Source organism: Zonotrichia albicollis, chromosome 27, assembly GCF_047830755.1.
Source record: "Zonotrichia albicollis isolate bZonAlb1 chromosome 27, bZonAlb1.hap1, whole genome shotgun sequence".
Taxonomy (NCBI): domain Eukaryota; kingdom Metazoa; phylum Chordata; class Aves; order Passeriformes; family Passerellidae; genus Zonotrichia; species Zonotrichia albicollis.
In genome coordinates, this window is record NC_133845.1 from 7215465 (window position 1) to 7221464 (window position 6000).

The following is a 6000-nucleotide window of genomic DNA, read 5'->3' on the forward strand; positions in this document are numbered from 1 at the left end:
ACACTGCCCCAAAAACAACACCCCCGTTCCAGAGAGAGGAGGGCACAGCCCCAGAAAGGGAAATGAGCTGGGTTCTACCAGAGCTGGGGCAACCCCCCCTGGGGACATCCTGGGTTGGTGTCCTCCCCTTGGGGACACCTTGGGCTGGTGTGTCCTCCCTCACAGGGACACCCTGAGCTGACATTCTGCTCCCTAGGGACACCCTGATCTGGTGTGTCCTCCCTCACAGGGACATCCTGGGCTGGTGTCCTCTCCCCTGGGGACATCCTGGGCTGGTGTCTTCCCCTTTGGGGACATCCTGAGCCAGTGTCCTCCCCTTCAGGGAGATCCTGGTCCAGTTTTCTTCCCCATGGGGGCATCCTGAGCTGGTGTCCTCCTATGTGGAGACATCCTAGGCTGGTGTCCTCCCCTTTGGGGACACCCTAATCCAGTTTTCTCCCTCATGGGGACACTCTGGGCTGCTGCTCTCCCCTGGGTGAGCCCAGCCCTGCTGAAATGGGGCCGTTCTCAGCCTCACCCCCAGCCCTCCTCCCGCTCTGCTTCATTGATTTGAGCTCAGCCCCGGAGCTCTGCAGGTGTAAATCCATAGAAAACTCCCCTCTTTCCCCCAGCCTGACTTCACCAATCAGTGACAGGTCCCAGGACATCAAACCCCAGCCCTGACCCTGCTCCCAGCACCCCTGGCCACCTCAGGGGGCTGATTCTGCTTCCAGAATTCCATCAGGGCATGGGGCTGGGTAAGGAAATCCCAGCAACCACAGCTACAAACTTGGGATTGGGTCACAGACTCATGGAATCATGGAATCACTCATGCTGGAAAAGTCCTTGGAGGGTCAGGATGCCCCTGCATGATGCTCACCCCCAGTGGAGCGTGGGCTCTGCCCCCCTGAGCCCCCTGTGTGGGGCTGGGGCAGGGCAGGGATGTTCTGTCCTGCTTGGGCTGAGCTCTGCTGAGCTGGGATCTGAGCCCAGCCCTGTGACCCTGCTCAGAGCAGCTGCCCCAGGAACAGGGAAAGGAAAGGCTGGGACAGGGATCCCTGGAGCAGAGCTGGGGACAGCAGGATAGCAGGACACTGTCACCCCCAGCCAGCACCGAGGTGGGTTGGAGCTGTAAATGTCCATCCATAAACACGCCCCATGTCTGAAATCAGGAGAAACAAATCACTGGGCAGAGGGGCAGCTCTGCTGTGGTGCCAGCTCTGGCTGCCCAGCAGCTCTCCTGGGGACACCAGGGGGGCACAGCTGACACAGCCACGATACCCAGAGTGTCACCAGGCAATTCCAGAAAGCTTCAACCCACACAGAGCAACACCCACCACTTCAGAAAGCTTAAAACTCAGCTCTTGTTGTTCTTCAGCCCAACCTTTCATACCCCTCATGTCCATGCCTTACCCCTGTGTGCCCTCTGTTCCCTGGGTGGTTGCTCAGCACACCTGGGCACTCCATGGCTCATTGGTGTCAGTGCTGCCACAGCTGTACCCAGGGTGCTGCTGGACTCTCTGGTCAGTCACAAGATTTTATTGTCATTCCATTCCTTTCTATTCCTTGCTAACCTTCTGATTAAATAATTTCTTCTATTATTTTAGTACAGTTTTAATACATCATTTTCTTTTAATATAATATACATCATAAAATAATAAATCAACCTTCTGAAGCATGGAGTCAAGATTCTCATCTCTTCCCTCATCCTGGGACCCCTGTGAACACCACCACAGGGTCATTGGGGCCAAGTAGGAAAAATCACAAAAATAATGTTAACAAAATTACAAATACAAACATTTGAATGATTCCTACTAGACAAAATAACATCACTGTAATCAATACAAGGAGGGGATGGAAGGAGAGAGGTGTGTGGTGAGAGATGCTGGTTCCCCTCACAGATCTGCCAGCCTGGGATGATCCCTGTGGTGCTGCCAGGAGAAATCTCCTCTGATGGACACAAATCTCCACCCTGGGTGACATCAGGGCTGAATTCCAGAGTTCCCAGGCAGACAGAGCCTGGGCAGGGTGCCCACCCTGCCCTGCCCTGCCCAGGCTCAGCCCATCCTTTCCCCTCAGCCCAGCCCTGGCTGAGCTCTCTGGCACTGAGGATGCCCAGGAACAGCACCTTTGGTAACTCTTGGCATTCTTGGCAGCAGTGCCACCATCGTGGTGTTCACAGCAGAAATGTCACCAGCTCTGAGCTCCCACCCTCACACCTGGGGGTGCTCTGGTCCCAGGGGAGCAGGACAGGAACAGCCATGGGCCAGGCACCCCAGGACAGGCCACTCCACCCAGCAGGATGAGAAATGCACTTCCTGATTAATCAGTGATTTTGAAGCTTTGAATATTAAATAACCAGATATTAAAATAATAAAATTACCAGATATTAAATATATCAAATAAATATAAATATATCCTTATATTAATATATTCCTTATATTTATATTAAATTAATTTATAAATATAACATATACTATAATATGAATATATTATTATATTATATATATATAATATATAATATATTATATATAATATATAATATATAATATATAATATATAATATATATTAAATTCATCAAATATATTTAATATACTAAATATACTTGACTATTAAATAATCAGATATTAAAATTAATAAAGAAAAATAAGAAAGGGTGGAAGGAATAATGAAAATACTTATTTAGTTTTTATTATTTTATTTTATTTTTTGTTTATTTTTTTAATCATTAAATATTTGTTTATGACAGAATCAAACCACCTAAATCCTGAGCTGTTGTGCTGTTTGATGTAGAATTAAAGGGCTTTTTAAAACCAAATGGTTCTCAGGGTGCAAATAAAAAAGCATTTGACAGCTACCAAACCAGGACACCTCCAGCTTGAAAATAGTGGGAAGAAAGGCTGAAACTGAGAGACATTTGTGAGGCATTTCAGAGCTGCAGGGAAGCTGAGCTGGGCTCCTGACAGTGGAATCTGGAGCAATGTCCCTGCTCATCCCTCTGATTTAACTCCCTTTCCTCTCCAGCTCCTAGACCGATTCCAGCCACACCCCAAAGCATGGATGTCCCAGTCATGATTAAATTTCTACAGATTTTATAAAAATCAGCAGCTGGCTGTGGGAGAGAGCCAGGCAGGGCCCTGATGTGACACCTGCTCAGCTGAGCAGGGCCAGCCCAGCCTGGGGTGGTGGGAGAGGACACAGTGGGAGGAAGGGGATGAGCAAGAATGGGATCCCACAGGAGAACAGGCTGGTTTCACTCTGATCCCACAGGAGAACAGGCTGGTTTCATTCTGGATCCCACAGGAGAACAGGCTGGTTTCATTCTGATCCCATAGAACAGGCTGGTTTCACTCTGATCCCACAGGAGAACAGGCTGGTTTCATTTTGGATCCCACAGGAGAACAGGCTGGTTTCATTCTGACCCCACAGGAGAACAGGCTGGTTTCATCCTGGGTCCCATAGAACAGGCTGGTTTCACTCTGATCCCACAGGACATCTGTAACTGAGAAAGGACTCAAAGAGCAGTGGCCACGCAGGGCTGTTCATCCTTCCCCAGCACACTCCTGGCACCTTTGCTGGGAGCTGGGCTGGGCAAGGGCCAGGCCAAGGCTGCAGCCTCCCCTCTCTGATCCCTCTCAGGTTTCTGTGGTTGGGATGACCCCAGGTATTAGAAAGTCTCTTTTTTCCCAGCCCCTCGACTGAAGAAGTTGGGATACATTAGTTCTGCTTTTCAAGGTTGTTTATTTTCTCTTATCTGTTCCATTCTCTCTCTGACCTGCTAAGATCTGTCCAGCAGGTCGGGCTGTGGCACAGTCCCTGCCCTTGGGGTGATGTTGGCTTTTTATACTAAAAGCTACCTGTACTTTATTTACAATTACTTTCCAATACCTATCACCTATGTTAGACAGTCTGTCTCTACTCTAAACCAATCCAAAAGTGCCACCATCACAGCAGAAGATGGAGGACAAGAAGAAGGAGAAGAAGGACAGGACATGCCCAGATTCCTCTATCTTGCCTCAGAACTCCCATTCTAAACCCCCAAAATTCTACATTTTCACCCTGTGATAAATTCACTATCATTCTACTCAAACTCTTGTGGCTTGTAAACCTTCACAAAAAGTTAGTAATTGTTTCCATGGGCTAAAATCAAAGGCACAGGTGTTTCTGACTCTGTGCCAAGGTCTCTGAGCCCCTGCCAGGGTCTGGAGTCACCCAGGGCAGCCAGAGGAATGTCCTGGGTCCCAACAGATCCCGAGTCCAGGCTGCTCCCCCTCCTGGGGCTCGGCTCTCACTGACGTTCTGTTCCTCTGTTTCTGTTTATTTGTCCTCGAGTGTGTCTTTGTCTTCGCCAGGAACTTGGAGAGCTCCTTGGAAAGCTCCTTGGAAAGCTGGCTCGGGCTGCCTTTGCCATCTGGCTGCTGCTCATGGCTGAGAATTCCAGTAGCAAACCAAACCCAAACACTGGGAAATGGGCCTGGGGAGAGCTCGTTTTATGAGGAGGAAAATGGGATGGGAATGGGAGAGGTCCTGTCTGCTCCAGGCTGAAGAGGAGCTCCCAGGGCTCCTCAGGCCCCTGGAAGCTCCTGGTGGTTTTGTATCCCCTGTAAGAGCCAAAAGGAGAGATACGGGACTCCAGGTGGCTCTCCAAAATGCAGGTTATTGTATCCAAAATGCAGTTTATTGTGTCCAAAATGCAGTTTATTCCATCCAAGAGGTTACAGCAGTCCAGGGTGGTGGGTGACAGAGCTGTGCCCACAGCTGTCAGCTCCAGCTGCAGGCAGGCCTGGAGACACTTTGGTTTTGGTTACAATGCATTATATACTTTTCTTTTGGTTACAATGCATTCTATACTTTCTTGCTGAGCATTTTCATACAGTAGAACCAATCTATACCTTAACTATTATCTATAGCCCATCATAACTACTGTCATTACCATATTCATGTCACTGTTCTCCAATCACTAACAGTCAGTACATTACAGTTTAAGCTAGAAGTTGTTTTTCAGTTTTCTTGCAGTGGAAAATTCTGAGACCTTTTTTCTACTTGCAGCTTTGCTGACTTGTTTGCCTGTGCTCTCTTTCCGCTTGGTAAAAACATCTTCTTGTTTGGGGTGGGTTTATCCTTTGCTCTAAGTTATAAAAACCCCTTCTAACTAACACACACACCCTTTGGCTCCTTGGTTATGCAGTAAGACTGGCTCAGCAATTCTTTTCTTCTATATCAAAACTTGCTTCCATCTCTATTCCTTCATCAGACTCTACATTTAAAAATCTTTCTGCCAAGCACACATATCTGTGAGACTTTCTTGTCAAACTTTCATCCTTCCCAACAATCCCCAAGGTCCCAATGAACAGGGTGGGGAAACTGAGGCACAGGGCCACTCCTTGTGTGGCAGAGCTGAATGTCCTGACCCCCAGGAAAGATCTGTGGGCCAGCCAAGGGAAGGTGGCTCTGAGGTCTCCTCTGCCCCCAGTTTGGGTGCTGGCCGTGCTGGGGACAGTGGCAGCTCCTGCCGTGGATCACTGGGAACGGGCAGTGACAAATGGGCTCTGGCTGGAATGAGGTGATGTTATCATGGCCTCTGTTCCCCCCCTGCGGGCAGCACCACGGGCCCTGGCTGCCTGGGCCAGCTCCATTTCCCTGGGTGGTCACGGGTGGCTGGGCACCGGGATCAAAGGGTGGGAGCAGGAAACGGGATGGGAACGGGAGCTGGAACCACTCTGCCATGGGGGCTGGCCAGGGAAACCCTCACAGGGCTCATCTGCCCTCACCCAGGCACTCAGGGTGGTGTCTGAGCAGCTCCCCAGCCCTTCAGAATCACACCTTGGAACTTCTGAGGCCATTTTCTGATGGCTCAGCCATAAATGCTGGGCATTTGCAGCTGCCCTCTGTTCTCATTGCCCTCCTCCTTCAGTGGCACTGTGGAAACATGAGCAGGTGAAGGATTTTCCTGGGGGAAGCCAGAGATGGTGTGGGGAGGTGATGGAGCACAGAATCCTCATGGGCTGAGCTGTTCTTCC